Raw genomic sequence first — 21,507 nt, forward strand, 5'->3', positions numbered from 1 at the left:
TGTGCTTAGTCAGCTAAAAGAATGATCAAATGATAGTAATGATCACAAATAAAGCAAAACAAAAACGGTATCATGCATTATGCATTATACACTGATGTGAGAGAGTTTCGCGTCTCAGTGTTTCTTTTTTTTTACTGAACTAGAGTAGCGTGTTCGGGAAGTCATGCTCCTCTAACCACACTTGGGACCCTGGTGAGAACTATATAAAGATGAGCTATTTCATTAGCTGAGCAATGTTGACTCTGGCCTCAGAGACATGATGTCCTCGTCGTGAAGACTTGTTAAAGGTGCTGTAAGGAGAGACCAGAGAGCAGAAACGATCAGCCTAGGAGAGCAAGATTAGGAAACTAAGGAACCAAAACATTTCTTGTCTTGTGTTTCTTCATTATTGAAATGTGTGGCCAGATGGATTCTCCCACACCAATCTGATTCCTTGATAGCTCAGGAATGAGTCGGGAGCAGTCTCAAATCAACATAGTCTCATACATAGGCAGGCGCAGTCAGCTGGATGCTTTTTTGAAACAGCGCAGTTGACTCACTAATGACTAAGTAATGGCTATTCAAGTTCTAAGAAATCCCACCAAAAAATGATAGCTCTTGAACCTCACGAGCACCTTTAATCTTGGCCGACCTCATGTATTCATGCAAGCCAAAACATTTTCCAATAGAGTATATTTGAGAGAGAGAGAGAGAGAGAGAGAGAGAGAGAGAGAGAGAGAGAGAGAGAGAGAGAGAGAGAGAGAGAGAGAGAGAGAGAGAGAGAGATCCAGATATGCTGGATTAAATCATATTAATAATTTTGGCAAATCCAAAAACCCAAAAGGGCCCAACAGCGGTTTATTAAATCAGCAAACAAACAAATAAACAGAACTACTTAGTGCCTGCCAGGGCAGAGACTGGGTTTACGGCTGGGATTAAAATGAGAGCAGTCAGAGGACGACTGGGTCAGAGGGTGCATCACTGGAATCTAAACAAGGATCATTAAAATAAACATACTCATAGGGGCATGCATGGGCTCCAAGACTAGCCTCGTTCCAAAGGCGTTCTCAGAACGCCTGGAGCGCGGTGATCCTGTGAGAGCATGCTTTGCCGGGGTCGGGGAGAGGCGGGATAGTTGGAGGACTTCCGATAGAGGGATATATGTTTTCTGTCGGAAGCTGGTTGGCGTGCACTACTCTTAATTGTTGGTGGTAAACAGACTTAGAGATGTTCAAATATCTTGTAGCAAACACGTTTCTTATACTCAAGGGGCTAATCTCTACCTGGCCGGGGGGCATTGCTGGCCACAAATACAAAATGTTGTGAGAACTTTTCAACAGGTGCAGCTCAAGATGGAGCCTTCAGGGTCCTAAAGTGCTCAGTGTTGTCCAATTAATTGATGTAGAATCAAACACGATTCAACAGAACTAAATCGAAACCGCCGTCTGTTAATTACCCCTACCTACATGGAAACCTCACCTGTGTTCACCCTGCTTTGGATAGTCATTGGCGTCATGCCAATTTCCAAAGAGATACCAATGATGCTGTGAACTGTGATAATTGAGTGCTCTTATTGCAGAAGACACACATATTCAACCAGGATTACCAATGTTGTGTTTCCCTGCTGTGTATCTCTATGTCTACGTATGGCCCTAAAGGGGAGCAAATGAAAAATAAAACAAATCTATACCAAACTTCTCTATCAAAGATTCAAACTTCAAAATCTCGAAAGTCGATTTCAACTTCAATTAATTTCTTCATTTTTTTTTTCAATGTCAACATTTTGAGTTTAAAAATGGAAAATGCTGTTCTCCTTCCAAATGGCCCGAATGCTATAGACCCGAAGGGATGAAAACAGCATAAGCCCCTGGTAAAGCCAGAGCTTTAGTTAGTCCATCAAAGACTATGCTCGCTGACTTCCTTTGTCCAGTGCTCATTCACTCACCCATTGATCTATGTGTGTGTGCGTGCATGAATGCGTGCTTGAATGCGTGCGTGTGTATGGCTGGATAAACAATAGGTCTCCGGCATTATTCATCTGTGTGACCACATGCAACTATGGCAAATACATTTATTGGTTTATTTAAATCTATAAAAAATGCCTGACGAAGGAGGTCCTCAAACTTCTATTTATCCATTCACATATGGAATGAATTGTGTCTGAGGTACTTAGATCAGAAGGTATTTCCATCAGAAGTGCCCTCTGACACCTATACACATGTTTCAGTCACCTAACTGCATCTGAATTGAGCAACGGCATAGGCAGTATGTTGGTTGGGCAGCGGCCCCCAAATTCCCTGGCCTGGCAGCAGTCACTATTTGCTTTGCTTTGTTCGACATTCCTGGACCTTGAATATCAACATGGTGTAGGTGCGTTGATTCAAAGCCAACACAGCACTTTGGCCTTCAAAGAGAAAGCCAAGTGCTTAATTAAGAACCCATAAAACGTCATCAAAAACGTGTCTGCTCTGTTGGTAATATTTCAAAAAACAATGGAATGGGTTGGCGATTGTGTATTGATGAAGAATACTAACACAAGTGTTAGGACCATCCCAGTCACTGGGAAGAAATGGGATTTCCTTCTCCTAATATAAGGCAATATCCTTTTTCATTCGGGTATTAGGGGTGTAACAATACATGTATTCGTATTGAACCGAATCGGTACGGACTTCACGGTTCGGTGCATGGATTTTTATGGAGAATACACAGTATAAAATTTAATAAAACTGAGGTTTAAATTAATTAATGCAATGCAGAACTAATGTTAGATACGCGAGTTCTTCAGGGACAACTAAACTGCTGCCGAGGCAGTGGTGCCCCGGTATCGGGCAGTGGGGCTCCGGGCGGGAGACAATCGCGGGCAACAATCCCTGTCCCCTCCATGTCGCGGTTCAGTCTAATACAGATTGATGTGGAAGTGGAAGAACCAGAGACGTCGGAGAACCCGACACAGTGGTTTGAGATTCATAATATCGTCTGGAAGCGCATACAGATTTTGGCCTTGTTAATACATATGATATGATTTCGATATCTAGGTATAATATGATATTATTTCGATATAGAGCTCCAGGACTCCCGCCGGAGCACCCGGAGTGTTTTAAAATATAGAACACGGCCTAAAGCTGCGTGCGCCTCGCCATTGCAATGCATCCACTGCAAACACAAGCGCATGGTACCGTGGCCACAAGCTGCTCAGGGCCACACCCCCACCTCCACCATGACCCCCCTCTAAAAAACGGCTATTTAGTCCTGTACGTTGCATCAGGCCTATATTTTTATTTCACATTTTGTTGCTTGACTATACCCATCAGAAATATGGACTATGGGAAAGTTTATGTTCACCACAGCAAGCCTTGATATTAATACATTTAACTGGTATGTGGTAATACACCATACATGTGGAAATACACCTTAATCTTTAGTCTGGAGTTACCAAATATGCCAGTTGGCAAGGGTATGCCTGTTGCACTTAATAACAATAATACTTTAATTTATCTTTTGTGGGGGAAGGTTGGATTTAAGCGCAGAATGTTTAAATCTAGCCTAAGTGCTAAGTGCTTTGTTATTATGATATGAACTTTGCACTTTCATAAATAAGACATGCTGTTCAGGCTGTTGCAGCTAGCTCAGGGGAGAGAGACTGTATGACACTAGGTGGTACAACCTGAGACATGCACAATAAAAAAGAATTGCCTTCTGCATTTTTGTTTTTTCTTTTCCCTTCATTGTACCGAACTCGTACCGAACCGTGATGTCTGAACCGAGCAATGAATCGAGCCATGACCTCATGTACCGTTACAGGATCCCAGTAATCTCAATATATTGTATTTTACGAGGTCCTGTTTGACAGTGACAAAAAAAGTACCAAAAAAGGTTTCTAGTAAGGATTGAGATATGAGTTTTGTTTGGCCATAGACTACTGCAAGGCGGGCTTTCGGGTCACTCCCTTGATGTGCCAAGCATGGATTGTTTCTGTTGCTAGGTGCAAAGAATTGCGGGTGACGTCACGGACGTTACCTCCATAATGTCTACCACAATCAGGTGGAAGAATTAAAACATGAGATATGGTTGAGCAAAGAAAGGAATGAAGGAGTTGACCTTCTACCTCCAACAGACAAGTTGGCCATGTCAGCTTTCCACAGCTCATTACCATCACAGGCCCTCTGTACTGTATCACGTGACGTCAAACACAATTGTCCGGGAACTGATAATAGATAGCCTGTTGTTTAGCAGTAGAAAAACAAATGCAGATGAACCAAGACTGAAATCAAGACATTCATCCCGGGCAGCAAATCAGGGTATCACAGCAGAAAGTATGAGACAATAATAGGAAGAGAAACATCTTAAATAAGAGAAAAAAACATCCTAATAACCCCAGTACCAGGATAATAACATGAGGGAGAGTTGTGGAGTGGGTGTTGGCTGGAACACAGGGGAAGATGTGTGGGTGGTGGCAGTCAGTGTGACAATAACCAACCGTGTCCCGTCCCCCCTGATCAATGGGATTTCCACCACCATGACAGATTTCTACAATCCAGACGTTGTGTCAAGTGACCTGGGCCTATTTGTTATGTAACAGTTTGTAGTTTATTGCCCATTAAACAATATTATTAGATTAGGTTCTGCTAATGTCAGCGCTCTTCTGAAATAATGCTGATGGCACGGCCACTGTTGGAGAGAAATGTGACCAGAGGTAATTAACTTGGCGGCAAACCGCACATGTGGGTGTGTGTTGCCATGTGCGAGTATGCCTTTGTGTATGTGTGTGTGTGGGGGGTTTTGTGGGTATATTATTTGTTTAGAGGCTGGTTTTATTATGTCACAGGAAATGCAGTTGGCTCCCAGGAGCTTTCACATCCGTCGTTAGGATACAGATGGAACATCCCATGATACTGGGGTGAGAAAGGTAAACACCCTCACTACACAGACAGAACTCATCTCCTGCTTCTCTCTCCTCTCCCCCCCTCTCCCTCTCCCTCCCTCCACACTAAACAACAAAGTCCATTCTGTCGGACAGCAACTGCCATTTCAACATGTTTCTATTCTTCCCTCCTGACCTCTTCGTTGTGACAGGTCGGGGGAGTCAGGGATGCATAATAATTGGTATTTCAAACTGCTGACATCTCTTATGTAAAATACAATAGTCCTTGAAAACAATTGAAGCCTACAGCTCCAACTTCGTCAACTTTGTTTTCGCATAGTAAGCAGAAAATACAAGGCAGCAGTTGACAAAACGTTTTTTCATTTGCAATAAGAAAAACATGAGAATTTGTGTTGGCATTGTGCTTTAATTATTATTATTATCAAACGACCACTTTTAAATGTAGTTAGTCAACAACTGTGACTTATGCTACTTAAAGTGCACCTCCTTGGGCTACCAAGGCTGAACTAACGATATTGCTTTTAAAAAAAAATTGTCTACCAAATACATTTATTTACTTTGGTCTCGAAAATGAATAAACCCTGTCAACAAACTGACTTAATGTTCTTAGATGCGGCATCTTAATGCAACCGTTGCCAGGCTCGATAGTGAAAATGCTGGCAGTAACTGAGGGATAAATGTTTTGTAGAGGAGAGTTCAGTTAGAAAGAAACCATTAAATATCTCAAATTCACAAAACAGCCTTTATCACATGTTACGATGAAACAGCAAGGTTTATTTCTGTTGATTATTTATTCTGGGTTGCTTCGGTGATACTTTATAGATACATCCCCAAAAAATATGGAGCAAATAGTTTTCTGCTCTTCTAAGAGCCATTATCAGTGATATTATCACAGACCACCGGGCAGAAATAGTGATAATCCTATAAACCTTTCTGACAAAACCCAACACACTCCCGTTTAAAAACTCATGGGTTCAGCACAATGTTTAATTTATATTTGTTTCCCCAACAGTCCAGAAGATTACCTTCAGAACCAACCTGCCTCTCCACAAATAAATCAAGACTTCATTGCCACACTACATAATATCCTGCTGGATAGAATAACGCTGATGTCAACATTCCACTGTTTTCCATATGTACTTTTATTATGTGAGTTTGCACACATATAAGTGCAAACCCAAAGCCTGTTCTTCCATGCCATTTGTAGAACACCAAGTGCATACACAAGCCCTGTTCAGTAAAAACACACTAAGTCCTACGCTTTCTGAAAGCATCTGAGGATGGAGTTTGTGAAACGCATTGGAGAGGATATTTCCATTAAGACAACATGACCAGCAGCATTAACTGTTATCCTGTCCATGGAGAACATGAAGCCCTTTACTAGATATGGAGCTAGGCTGTTGGGGCTAGATGAGTGAGCCATCGTTTTTCTTCATGATGAGAATGTAGAAGCATTTGAATGATTAAAAAATAATAATAATAATAATTTTCAAAAACTAAATAAATGGGAAAAAGCAAAAGCGCAACAATGATTGTTCATGGAGAATCATTTTGATATATGACAGCTGCAGTTGACCCAGTTTGCATTACAAAACTGTTATAAAAAGGGGTTGGACAAAGGGGTTATCATCAAACGAGGACATTTATTGAGAGCAAAACATACAATTGCATAAAAAAATACAATCACCCACATTTTCTTTTTTTATATATAACTTAAATGATTCCTGCTAGAAGCCAAGCAATGCTGCGCTCCCACTCATTTAACACCAAATCCACCCAGTGGAATCTTCCGCAATTACAGACCCACAATTTCCTGACATTACGATTCAACTATTAAAGGTGACATCGACTTAATGTCAGTCTATCGAAGACTCACATCGTCAAAGATTTGAGGTCACCTATTACACATCCATGAGAAATGTCATGTCTGGTAGTGATTCCCAATGTTAGTGTAATGAGAGTAAATTCACAGTTAAATGTGTGTTCTACTGACGATCAAAGCTTTTCTGCAAGAGGGCAAGTGGGCATAGATTAACTGCATAACTATATCACAAGGTTAATACCAGGATAAACAAACAAGATTAATACCTCCAGCATAATGTTTCAAGAGAGAAAGAGGTTCAATACCATGTGGTACCAATTTAGCTATGCTTTGCATCTATGTATTCCTTTTTTATTTGTATCTTATCAGTATACATAGCAAAAAGTTTAACAATGGAGAATTAAGGCTGCAACTTCCGTCCTTATTTAACTGACTATCTTGCAAGATGGGAATTAAGATCTGGTAGAGCCAGAAAACATGAAGAAAACGGCAAGAAAGAGAACGTGAATTAGGGATTATTATTACATCATTATTATGGGCTTGCAAGTAATAAAATGTAATGTGACGTTTGAGCTTTGGCCAACTAAGGTAAATCTGAAAAGGGCATTAGCACACGATATGGATATAGGATCAATATAGGTATATTGCTGAGTTGTATTTATATATATTATTTTTTCTGCCAAAGCATTAAAGCCATCTCGGTTTTGAGTAAACAGATTTCACTCAAAATGGGGCAGTAAATACCTCTTGCGGAAATGTTGACACTTTTCCGACAAACATGCACATTTGTTAGGAAGGAGAAGCATTAAAACTTTGAGAAGAAACTCTGAAAGTGTGCTTGCTGTGCATATACGAGGCATCGGGGCTTTTCCTCCAGATGACACTCTACCTCTGACTTCTAGAATCCTTGTCATTCGTCATTATGGAGAGTTTATGTGCTGACAATGCAATGGCCCAGATTCAGAGCTCGGATCTATATTTGAGAGAAGGAAAAACTCATGGGCACATAGCAAGAGGGAGAGAGTCTTGTGAAGCAGCCAAGGCCTGACGTGTCACATCACCGCTCTCTAGAGAGACACATTGACAATTGTCCCCAACTGAGGGCTCTCATTTCATTCTTCAAGACAGTGTCGTCAGATCAATGGGATCTGACATTGAAACATACTCCAGGCCACAGCCATATCCATCAACATCCTCACACATATTGCTGGTCTGGCTCTAAGGGGTCTGAACAGCGTTCGTTCAGACAGGGAAATGCTCTTGAGATTGTCATAGCAAATCTAATTATCATCACTACGTCTCGCCTCATAAAAACTAAGATTGTATGTCACTTGTTGTAACCGAAGAAAGAATGAAATGAGACCACATGGATGGAATTAAAGACAGGACATCCTTATCTTGTTTCTGATTGGTTCAAATTAGAACCAGGTGGCCAGTGAAACAGTGATGGTGGCTCCCCTGTGGTTTAATGGTATGTTTAGTTATTCTCCCTGAACAATGTCCCAAAGAATGCCTGCTCTCCAACACCAGGTCCCGCATCATAAATGTGTCAGCCCAGTCGATGGGGAGTTACCGTCTACAGCTGGCTGGCCAAGCTAACGGCTAACATGTAGTCCACAGCAAGCAGCATTGCATTTCCACAAGTCAAGCAATTCTTAATGTGACGCTTTCAGGGGCTGTTAAAGACAAAATACCTAACCCAATTCCCATGACATAGAATTATATAAATCAAATAAATAATATTAACATCATTACCAATTACTCACATTAGAATAAGTTGTGTAGATTGTATCTCTAACCTATTTATTATAAACGGAAAAATTTAGATTCCCTTTCTGGTGTGATTGAGGTTGCCCTAATAAGCCTGTGGCAACGGACAGTGATTTCATCGACAGGATTTATAACGAGTGTCATGTATTGCATAATTTCTTCGAAGAGATTGCAGAAAACTCCAAGAGATGGTCAGATAGGTAAATAAAAGGCATAGACCCCAACCTAGAAACTGTATTCAGAGGCAAGATGTCTCTACCATTAGTGCATCGTGGACATTAATCATGGAGGACAGAAAGGTCCACCATCTACCATAAAAAGTTAACTACAAACAGCCAGAAAGACAGAGAGAGAGACGACACAAATGGTGGGGGAGGGGGTGTTGGGCCATGACTTGAAGCATTTTCACTGCTCCCAGAGGGAGACAATATTCCAGGTTACAGGAGAGAAGAGAGAGCGAGAGGCAGAACAATAGACCAGCGAGGGATAAAGAGACTATCACCCTTGAGCAACATTATCCTACATGATTTATTGGGGATAAAATCTGAACCACAACAAGGAGTCTTTGGCACGTAGAGGAGGAAACAGGAAGCAGCAGGATGGAGATAAAGTTTCTCTCATAATTAGCATAAGTTCCTCAGAGAGAACCAAGGAAACAAGGGTCTGTGCGAGACAATGACCCCGGATGCAAGTTATGGACACATCACTGGAACACAGCCTTGTCAGTACAGATCCCTCACCAACAAGCCTGACAATTAACACATTTCACATCCCAGAAAACTGCCCTTCGAGTTGTTCCAAAGAAATGTGATAAAGATTTACAGCCAATCTCACCCTCTCCTTTTTCTCTCGGAGAACAGGCTTGTTTTCTCCTGGCATCTGGGCAATATAAAGATATTGTTCGTAATAAAAAACAAATAAACGCAGGATTAACTTTTTAACAGCTAAAATTGAGCACACTTTAATAAGGTCAAATTAAAACAATGGGATATCCTAAACTATTTATAAGCTTGTTAACGACAACAACTGGTACATCTACTTAGTTTGCAAAGTTGGCTGATTTAAAGACTTCTGTTGACAAATTGCCCCAAATCTAATTAGAGCACTCTGTAATAGCCTAGGAAAAAGAAGAGCCTAGGAACAAGAAGCTAGTATATCAAAAGGATTGGGTCTTAAATAATCTAGATAAAAGCATCTGCTAAATGAATAAATATTAAATGTATGATAAATAACTACTTGTTCATCCACAAAGAAAACATAAACAGCTCATGTAGCTCATGCCACAGAGACAACTTAAAGGCGATGACAGAACAGGGAAAATTTGAACTTTTATTACTTTACCTGTGTCAATGCTATATTTCAACAGGGAAAGCAATTATATTATTGCTCTTGTGTGAAATAGCTGGTGTGAAGACGTACCAATGTAAACAAAAACCTAATTTTAGGTCTTTCCAAAGCACAAGAATCCTCAGGCAGTAATTCATATTAGACTTGTTCAAGTGAACGTTCTACTATACAAAGTAGTTCCAACAGATGAGAATTGAATTGCAGTTAGTGACCGCTGCTGTGGTAATCAAAGTGTTAAACAGAGGAATGTAAACTCTGAGAGCGGTGGCACGCTGTGTGGGTGTGGACTCAACAGATGTAACCAAACAGCTGAGGGGGATGACCTCATTCATGTGCACTGTGCGCAACTCCCCCTTAGCAGTACACTTAGCAGCAGTGCTAAGTCATCCAGATGGGCCCACATGGAGGATAGCGTCATACTCTGAACGTTAGTAAACAAGTCCACTCCCTGCAACATGACAAAGAGATACAGAATGTATTGTTATTGTGGGTGAAAGTCATGCAAGAGTCCACAATTTGAAGGCTTTAAGATATCAAGGTGTGATAGCCTTATTAATTTGGTAACATTGGGTTTTTCCCGAAAATCCCATGCAGGTTGTAGGCTAGCACCATTTGGTGCGGATAGGGGCATGGGTGGGGGGGTTGGGGGTACCATGGTTACCCAGGGGCCCAGCACATTATGAGGAGGCCGGGTGCAGATCCGCGTGTGTAGCTTCCTCTCCCAGGAGACAGGGAATACAATGCAGGCAAGGCTGTCATTGATTGCCTAGCCGGGCACATAAATTATAGTCATGCCTAATCCTGGTGACAGAATAAAGGACCTTAACCACAGAAAGCACAACAGTGACTGCGTCTGACTGGCCAACTGTTCGTCACAAAATCTTCACTGAGGTGATTTAGTAACAGCAAAATATAACAATATCTAATGGGCCTGACAGGACATTCCAACAAATGTATGTAGTTAGGTATAGGCATCACAACCGTAATGCCTGCAAGTGGTGCATTTAAAAGACCAGACCTATCTGTAGTTTCACAACACATACTTTAATTAAATTATATACGGTGGAAAAACCAAACATGAGAGCAATAGTATACCCTAGCTATATGGGATATTACAATCCTGGCTACAGAATGAGAAGAGACTCCAGAACTGTAATGTTCATCCTCTCTTTGCACTTAATGGTGATATTGTTTATCTTAAAATGTGTTCTGCACATTAGCCAAACTTCCCTCAATACTAGACACTGGGATGATCTTGTTAGCATCCTCTGCAGTTTTAATTAACATATCATTAAACCAAGATTTGCAACCGCAAAGCACTCAAATAGATTCCACTCTACTGTCTACCTGGCCTAAATCACAGTAATGCCTTAGCAGGCCGGCGTAAACAGGATTGGCAGAAACAGTTAACATTTAACAGTTAACAGCACATAAGGGTCACCGGTGGTAAGATTATATTCCACTCAGTAAAAAAAAAAAACTAGGAAACAAGATGCATTCTGGGACAGAGAACAGGGAGTATGCATGCAGGTTCCGAAGGTAGAGCTGCAAGTGGCTCTACAGTTAAGCAGCCTGCAAGTTGCAGGCTGCAACCACTCAGCTACCTCTTTTATCGCTTATTCCTGTCTTTTTTCTCTGCAAGTCTAGAGCAAAAAATGGCAAGTAAATAAAAGCAAAAGTACAATACAGTCTACTGGCCAAATTGTTTTCAATGACGCTCCACGTAATTTTTGGTAACTTTCATCTACTAGTACCGGTGTACCACCGTGTATGCCGTAAAGTAAAGGAATCCCCTGCGCAGGTCATGAATGCCCCTCGTAGGCTCTATAAACAGCCACAATGTGACCCTATAGGCCAGCGCTGCATACCCAAATGCATCTCCGATTACGGAGATTGCGTACTGTAACGCACTGGACCTTAACGTGACCAGCTCGTTCTCTCTGTATCGCTAGCCACCTACAATACAGTTTGTCTGGTACATTGGGGATATAAGTGATGAGCCTTTTCTGATGCTGTTTGAAGTGTAAAGTCAATTGGGGACTTTGAAGGCTGTTTCATACTTCCATTACTTACGTGACGTCGAAACTAACCAAAACGGATCATTAAAGTGTCTTCTTAAGCTTAAGGATTTGTTTCGTTCTGTTCACTCTCGCGGTTTTTTTTGTGCATCATAACGTTACGGGTCGACTGACATGACGACATAATAGGACATGACATGAACATAGCACGTCACCTTTAATCTGGAAAGAGTCGTATTTTAACATTTTCATTTTACTCTTTGAACATCAAAAATGACTTTCAATAGTTGTCCTCTCATAAGCTGCGCTGGACTCGCAAGCAGCGTCTCTCTCTCTCTCTCTCTCTCTCTCTCTCTCTGTTTCTCTCTCCCTCTCTTTCTCTCTAACTGCAAACACAGCAACATAACGCACACTAATGCCGTGACGACGTTTACATGTTGCTTTACAACAATGACACAATTAAATGCAAAATAGCAAGACAAAGAACAACACCGAGTACACTAAACCTACGACGACAAGAGAAGAGCAGCGTAAACGCATCTTAAGGGAATGTCATTAACGAAAACGACCCTTCAAATAAACACTTTCAACACTCTCAGCGCAGCTGTATCACTGACAGTGCTGGCGTTTAAAAAGGGAGAGAGGGGCATGTAACGTTATCAGAAGGGTTCCCGGTGTCCGCGAGTGTATTATCAGCCTGCTACACTAGCATAGCATGCTACCGCGGCTCAGCCGGCGGCTCCACGCCACTCGGTCCGCTATAGCGTTCAGCACCCGGCCGGCTGGATAGCATCGCTCGGCGCACTGTCAGTAGTAGCGGAGGGTCCTGTGGAGCTATGTTCTTAGGACAGATTCCCTAACGCGTCACACCCACTACAAATAGGGATTCTTCTTTTGTATGCACGCATATGTGTAAGAAAGTGTTTAATACAAACCTATAGTAAAACTATCCTGCATGATATATACACCCAGACCTAGCCTTAGCCGATATTAGCAAAACACATCATGAAGCTAGGCGGCTAGCAAGAACCAGCCCGTTGACGGTCGGAGCGTCTGCCTGCGATGCTTACCCGGTGCAACTAACACTTCCTGTGGGTCCGACGGAACGTTCAACGGCGATATTCCCCAAATAGTACGTGTTGAGTGTCCTCAAATATCGTTTGCTAGCTCAAATCCAAGCGCTTTCCTCAAGCTTGTGGTGCTGAATTTGATGCACGCGCGACTGTCGGTGTCAGGAAATGCCTTCCCCCTTTTCTGCCAATCCCTGCAAAATAATGACCCCTCCCAGGGCTCAGCCAGCCCACCGCCACACAGGCAGGTGCACGTTGGGCGCAACTGGACTTCAGCTCCTCTATTGAAAATCAAATAGGTAGTTCGTTTGAGTTTCGTCAGATAAAAATAATGATTTCGTTATAATCTTCGCAAAACGAGCGCCTCGCGTCTCGGATGCACGTTGGCGGTGTTAATAAAAATGGAGTCTTTAGGGGTGTCAAACTTTTCTTATTAGAAATCAGAAAATATTTGATGTGCTCCTTTCCATGCAACCCCACGCTAGTTACATGAATAATCGCAATTTTACTTTCTCAACCACAACGTTTATAAAAAAAAATAACGGGCTTTGTCTGTGTCGCCTGCATCTGCAGATATGCAACGAAGCCCTTGCTAAACATAACAAACATGCTCAATACATTACCATTCCTTGTTTTACCTCAGCGTAAACATTTGAAACAACCTTCAATCAACTCTTGGAGGGTCGACTCGTCTCCATCCTCCGTCGTCCTATGCTGCCGGTTTCGATCACATAGGCTTCCCCTCCCTCTATAGGTCTCGACTTTGCTGTAAGGTGGGGGTCTTTCATACCGGTAGATGATATTAAAGAAGACACAAACATAAAATAGACAAATATGAAACAAGATTATTTAAATAATACCTCCAAGGCTATATAGATTAAGTTCACCATCTAACTCGCACCTTAATCTAAGAAAAGTTTTAGGGGTGGGACATTTCAACTGCACCAATTAATTGTATTTTATCTTAATAGCCATAGAATAAAAACAACCACCATCATAAGGATCAATGTTTATCTTGGCCTTCCCTGCAGCTTTTCAGATGACTAAACCGACTTCTGAACGGAACAACCTTACTCCTGTCACGCACACCAACAACAGATTACCATTACAGCTGTCCTTCCGCAGGCCTTTCTCTGAACATGAACACAATGGCAGAGGGGAATGGATGTCATGTGTCCTGTGGTGACCGAGGCTGTGAACACACCCTCAAGGCCTGACCAAGGTCGAGGGAAGCCTCTCTTTGTTTTTCCTGCTGCGAGACCATTTGGCTTTCCTCTGAGATTTGGACATAGTATGGAGGCATTAAGATTACATTTAGCAGTATGAGAGAGTAGGCTCTTTTAAGTATGAGATAGAGTACTTTTTGGGGTTTTCAGGTTACAGTGTGATTTGCCAATACAAGGCGTTTCAAAGTCTGCCCTGCCCTGTGCCTTTAGTGACAACACCCCTGGTGTTTAAATAGGAGCCTGTTAATTATGTGGTTATCCTTCTATGACTGGGGGGCAGTCTATGACAGCCAGAACATGTACAAATAATTAGGTGAGTGCTGCATGCAGCGCTCAACTATTGTTCTTCATAAGTTTTATTCTTTCTTTATTTCTTTATTATTCTCTACAAACTTTGGGACCTATCTCCTTCCTCAATCTTTCACCTAGAGACTCCATTCAAGATTTTTTTTAATATTTGGGTTAGATAAGATAAGATATTCTACTTTTAAAATATTATCTTTGTTTTATCATGGGAGTCAATGGGATTGGGCAGTTGTCAAACAGTTGACAACTGTTTAAGGCGTAACTAAATCAATTCAAAATTGGCAACCATTTATCTTCGTTCAAATCATTTAACAAATCGACACACTTGTATCTTCAATAATATCTAAACGGAATTTCGATATCATTTCAACTTTCTTCAGAATCACAGTTTTAGTTTCATACCGGTGTGGGTGTCAGATTGACTCGGCTGCCAGATCGACTCGGGGTCCTAGATGCGCAATAATGACGCACTTCCTGTAAATGCTGTCTTTTAAATGTGCATGCGCGTTTCATTCATTCCCATGTTATTCCCAAGTATTAACTATCTCCTTTTGTTTTCTAATCTATGAATAATAATCTAATGGACAAATTATTGATGCATATACAGGGCTCCAGACTAACTTTTTCCTTGGGTGCACTGGTGCGCCTAAATTTTTAATTTGGGTGTTTATGGTGCACCCAAGTTTTGAGTTGTTGAGGGGGGGGGGGGGGGGACCGTGCCTGCCTTGCGCTGAGTTGTTGACGGGGGGGGCAACCGGGCAGCTGCACCGGTTGCACCGTCGATATTTACGGCATTGATTAATAATATTTTGACCATTAAATAAATGCCTTAAATAAATGACGAATCTGTATCTCTCATAAAGAATATCGTCAGACAATGCCAAGGGATCGGTTCTGTCCCGAAAAACCCTCTGTCTCCGGAGAGACGCGTGTACGATAAGTGCGCCGAGGTCCATGGGAACACCCACAAATGGTGACGCCATTATCGGAGGAGGGGCTAGGAAGCTGCGCACGCCGATATAAGTAGCCGATCTCCGGGTAGACTCGCTGAAAAGCTGCTCCCGACCAGGTTTGGTTGCGAGCGTAAGTCACCAATGGTGATACAGCGACGCTTAAAGAGATTGACTTTCATGGTACAGCTAACCCAGGCTTTCAGCTCAACATACCTCGCTAACCCTCTAGTCGAGCTTCTCAGTACAGGCCCCTGGATTGGGCTTCGCGGGTTTGTTTACCGGCGTTGCGATTGTTAACAGTCTTGCGTGTTCCAACGGCTTATTAGGTATCTAATAAATCGCTGTCTAATCAATACTTCATTCACTGCCTCTCCCGTGGTCATTGCAATATTATGAATAGACTGCTCTGTAAAAAAAAAAAATATATATAATTATACCAGATACATTTTCAGTCGCACCGGTGCGCCCAAATGAAATATTTGGTTGCACTACCCCGAATTATAGGCGCATGTGCGCCCAAATTAGGCGCACTCTGGAGCCCTGATATACTTGGGTTGTATATAAAAGAAGAATCGGTTAACTCCATTCACTGAACGGGGCGATCCACTTTATTTCCAGCGCTCCCAACACGGAGTCAAAACAGCGACCCACACGCAGACACTTCCGTTCTCCTCCTTTAGAATAAGAGTCCCTAACAGGAACTGGGTTACATATGCATTCATCAGTGCTTTTAGACGTGTTTCCAATGGCTTTGTTGTGCGAAAGAACGGGCTGCGTTCAATGAAATCAAAACTAAAACGGATTGAGCCTTCTTTTTATGTCCATGATTGAGCCCCGTTTATAAACAACCCTTCTGGGTTTGTCCGTTGGCTTGTGTCGATACGTCAAGTGTCGATACGTCATCTGTAAGCGCAGGACCCCGAGTCGATCTGGCAGCCGAGTCAATCTGACACCCACACCGGCTTTGTTTTCAGTTGGTCTCATTGATTTACGTTGATGCTGGAGCTTGATGACGTTCAGCAGTGTTGCCAGATTGAGCGGTTTTCCCGCCATATTTGGCTACTTTTGGAGGACGTTAAGGCAGTGTTGCCAGATTGGGCGGATTTTCCCACTCTATTGAGCTACTTTTAATCACGCACCGGCTCGCTATTCTAAGACACAGACACACACACACACACACACACACACACACACACACACACACACACACACACACACACACAGTGCAGGGCAATACATTTGACACTTCAGATGCTTCAGGTCAATTCATTTTACATTTCTGCATTTTTAGCAATGCTTTGCGCTTTTCATTCAGCGGTCACTTTATTTGTTTCCAACCATTAACTTTTTCTTAAATGGTGTGCATGTTAACATTATTTACTCCATTTGGACTTTTGAACTTTTGTTCAAGTCCCTTCACATGATTTGAGCCATTTAACGTTTCTTTATGTCTTAATCTATGTGGCTTTATTAAAAAATATATTCATCCTCAATTTGTACTACAGCATTCACCGCATTTTCTGCAGGAACTGCATTTTTCTTTACCCAGTTTGATGGTATTTGTTTGCAGTTTATAGTCACAAGCATTGTATGTATGTGGTACGTTACTTCAAAAGACTATGCCAGCATAGTCTCTTAACTTTTCAGGAACATTTTATGGTTAACCAATGAGCTTTGGTCCTAAGCACCGCTAATTGCTGGCTACAGCTCTCTATGTCTGCTTGCACAGCACCTGTGAATGACCCACCCAATCAGACTATATGAGAGAGGGAGGAAGTACTCAAATACACTAGAAGCAAAAAAATGGATTTTGGTGGTTGCTTGAGTGTGCATGAAATTGCTGTGCACAGACAGGTACTGCAGAAATATGATTTACACTGAGGTAAAGCTTGTCTGTGTTGGCAGGCTCATGCTTGTTTCACGCTCACGTCTTTGTGTATGTGTTTGTGCGTGTGTGCGTGTCTATGTGCTAGGGGGGAGTTTGTGAGTGTGTGTGTGTGTGTGTGTTTGCGTGTGTGTGTGTGTGTGTGAGTGTGTGTGTGCATTTGTGTGTGTGTGTGTGTGTGTGTGTGCATTTGTGTGTGTGTGTGTGTGTGTGTGTGTGTGTGTGTGTATGTGTGTTAGGTCAGTGCGTGTGTGTGTTTGTATGTGTGGCTGGGAGAGGGGGGGGGGGGGGGGGGGGCTGGGGCATTAATCTTTGTTTTTCTCAAAGAAATATGTGTATGAAAAATACACAGCCCTGCAGAATTTTGGTTCATCAGTCTTTCAAATACCCATTACGTTGTGTAAACAGACAAACAGAGAGATGAATTGTGTGTATGGGTGGGGGGGATAAACGCCTGAAAACAAACATGGTGGAAAAAATGGAAGCCGGTGAAAGTAAACTAATAAGCAAACTAACCGAGGCAAACACATGGCCCTCTGACCCGTGCAATTACTGTGTGTGGTTGCAGGGTGGTGGGTCAGTACCCCCTGGCTTCAGATTAGCCATAGCGCTGAAGGCATGGTCTCTGTTTAGCCATGATTGATACCGAAATGGGAGAAGTGAAGGCGAGAGATGAATGCTTCTCATTAGCCTTCTGTAGCTCTGTGTTGTGCTCGGCTCCAGGGGGACAGGGCCACGCCAATGGTAGTTAGAAGGCTTTTGGCTGCAGTTGGTTACTGGTTTGATTCCTTGGAGTTGCTTCTACTATGGCTCCTGGCGAGGTGGTATTTGTCTCCTGTGTTGCAACCTGTGTGTGTGTATGTGTGTGTGTGTGTGTGTGTGTGTGTGTGTGTGTGTGTGTGTGTGTGTGTGTGTGTGTGTGTGTGTGTGTGCGTGTGTTTTATTACATTTCTTTTTTATTACAGCTTAGTTTTAATTAACTTTAATTATTTTGCTTTTGAAGTGGACGGCAGAAAATTTTAAAATGCTGAATTTTTGCAAAGCCTACTGTTTATAAGATTCAGTGCTGGTTTTTGTAGTTTTCTGTAATATGGGGTATTTGTCAGGGGCAAAATTCAAAAAGATCAAGTTTGTTTGGTAATAACCTTGGTGTATGTGTATGTGAGTGAGTGAATTGTGAGTGATTAAGTGAGTTGTGAGTGATTAAGTGAGTGAGTGAGTGAGTGAGTGAGTGAGTGAGTGAGTGAGTGAGTGAGTGAGTGAGTGAGTGAGTGAGTGAGTGAGTGAGTGAGTGAGTGAGTGAGTGAGTGAGTGAGTGAGTGAGTGAGTGAGTGCAGTGCCTTTAACCATCTGTGTGAGGAGGTATCTCAACAACCGTAAGGTGCGCAAAAATGCCGGATAAGTTAGGTCCCTAAAATTTGAAAATGATGAGATACTTCCTTAGCTGTTCACTGAGTTCAGACATTTCTAATTGTTTATTGTGATTTTAATCACATCAACGGTACATAGAATGCAATGCAGCTATGCAGGATCTAGGTTAACTTTCAGGAGAGTTGAGAGTATGTTACACATGAGGTGACTTGAATGTGTAACATGAACTAAACTGGAGAGTACAGCCAACTTTCTAACCATTTTGTGCAAGCCATATGCTAACCCATTAGTGTGCAAACCAGCGGTAGCTGCTTGTAGCAGAGAAAAACAGGTTAGATCGCGAGCAGCAGTTACATGCTACGTGTCCTCCATTCTCTCTTTCAACATAATTTCCTGTCTCGCCACTGTTCCGTCCATAAAGTACAGAAGCCCTTCAATCCATATATTCAAAGCATAGAAGCCACAGTAAAAGGCATGGAAACCGAAATCAGCTGTTACCCATAATCACACTGCTGAAGGTCACTGTTCTGAGATTAATCACGTCCCTCCATTTCCACCAGCCTATTATTAGCCCTTTCCAGTTAGCATTTTCATCCACTTACACCCAGACAAAGCCCTCCCCACCCACTGGCCAGCCCCCCCACCCCCAACTCTCTCCTCATCTCCACCGTGCTCCTCTTCTCCTCTTATCAAGCGAGGTATCATTACAAGAACAATCAACAATTCTCAGCCCTCCATCCTCCTCTGTCTCCTTGCCCTGCTCAATCATCAGTTGCATGGCCTGGTAACTGCTTGATATAATCAGAATAATAATATGTGGAGCTAGGATCCTGTTTTGAGGGTTTACAGCAGGTGGGAGGTGTCAAATTATATCTCCAAAATGAGCGTATTTGACAATCTCTCATTATACTGATTATTGCGCTCTGCAAATTTGCTCAGACAGCGAGATCACCTCGGTGATTTCAAGTCAGCACATTTAGAAGAAACTACTTCCAAAAGATTTCTTACTAAAGACTGCAAGAATGCTTGATGACCGTTGTTATGTGATCATCAAGCAATGTATGGCATTTGGCCACAATATGTGCCTTGTACATGGCAATTGCTTATGTGATACTCAAAGAGAGAAACAAAGCTAGATAGATAGATAGATAGATAGATAGATAGATAGGTAGATAGATAGATAGATAGATAGATAGATAGATAGATAGGTAGATAGATAGATAGATAGATAGATAGATAGATAGATAGATAGATAGATAGATAGATAGATAGATAGATAGATAGATAGAGAGATAAATGTATGTTTGTATATGTATATGTATATACAAACATACATATCTCTCTATATATAGATCGGTTGATAGTTCCGTCAATAGATAGATAGATGGAAAGGTAGAATGAGAGAGAATAATATATATGAATATGTATAGACAGTTCAATATTGAGATAGATTGAGAGGCACAGCATTGAATAATTATGTTCTAGTGTGAATGTGCTTGTTTATGAATGCAGATGTTTGTTTGTATTTATGTATCTCCCTACAAATGTCACAATATAATTGAAGCTTTCTCTGTAGCACACTGTTTAATATATACATTGTCATTCATACAAGTATTAAGGTTTGTTTTCGGTCAGGTTTACTACACAATCAGTCCACCTAATTACACGATTAAGCCAAATACGTATATCCAATCGTTATGCATTCAGTAAGATGGTGGCATATTGGAAATGGTGTCCTCCTGCTACTGCATCGAGTCTATTCTGTTAGCGTGTTGATTTGTTTGGTGAGCGCTTGTTCAGGTGCTTTTGGTAGATAAGTCTGTACATGCTCCGCCAGGGATCCACCGAACACAAAGGGATGCATTGGGGAATGCTGATATCCCTGTCATATTTTGTGTGAGTGTGTTTGGCAGTGTGAGTGTGTGTGTGTGTGTGTGTGTGTGTGTGTGTGTGTGTGTGTGTGTGTGTGTGTGTGTGTGTGTGTGTGTGTGTGTGTGTGTGTGTGTGTGTGGCAGTGTGTGTGTGTGTGTGGCAGTGTGGCAGTGTGGCAGTGTGAGAGTGTGAGAGAGAGAACAAGAGAGAGTGTGTGTGTTTGTGTATATATGTGTGTGTGTGTGTGTGTGTGTGTGTGTGTGTGTGTGTGTGTGTGTGTGTGTGTGTGTGTGTGTGTGTGTGTGTGTGTGTGTGTGTGTGTGTGTGTGTGTGTGTGTGTCCGTCCATCTGCAGACCGGCGGCCTCCACAACAAGCCCAGCCGTCAGAGTAATGAATTCCACCTGCCGCCAGGCGTTACCGGAGAATATTCCCGGGTATTCCCAACCCTGGCACAGACCTAAGCCCCAGGAAACCCACCACCTGCTCCTTGCAGCCCCGGGCACTTTGTCTGTTCTGCTACCTGGAACAGGACTTATCACATTGAATTTTGTTTGCACTTTTTACATTGATTATTGTGTGACTCAAGACATCGACTATCTGTTGTGTGACTTCTCAACTATCTTTAACCTGACTTATTACATTGCCTATCTATAGTGTGACTTATTACATCGACTCTCTATTACTTGACTTATTACATCGACTATGTACGCCCTGACGTTTGTGAATCCAAAAGGCTCTGGATCAATAGCCAGAGGACATGGTGGTTGCACTGTTCCTTTGCCTTCAACACGAAGGCAAAATGTAACATTGTCAGCTTGTATCTATGCTCTCGCTACCAATTCAACCGAGTATTCAAATGCCAATTAAATCTATTGATATATTTATATCAAATATAATGAATGAACATTTAGGGCCCTATATATATGTGCGTATGCATGCGCTTGCGTTCTTGTGCTTGTGTGACAGATTTTCAGCATTAACAGTAAAATCATGCTGCTACATTGT

The 21,507-nt window shown here is 42.1% G+C and overlaps 1 protein-coding gene across 1 annotated transcript in view; it reads right to left on the bottom strand.

Annotated features, from left to right (window-relative positions):
• Positions 1 to 12,946, bottom strand: part of LOC132454059 (catenin alpha-2-like) — an 81,320-nt gene extending 68,374 nt beyond the window's left edge. The window contains exon 1 of the mRNA XM_060047227.1: positions 12,889 to 12,946. The gene's annotated coding sequence lies outside the window, so the exon portion shown is untranslated. The remainder of the gene's footprint in view (positions 1 to 12,888) is intronic.
• Between the last annotated feature and the right edge of the window lie 8,561 nt (positions 12,947 to 21,507).

This window comes from Gadus macrocephalus, chromosome 3 (assembly GCF_031168955.1).
Source record: "Gadus macrocephalus chromosome 3, ASM3116895v1".
Lineage (NCBI taxonomy): Eukaryota > Metazoa > Chordata > Actinopteri > Gadiformes > Gadidae > Gadus > Gadus macrocephalus.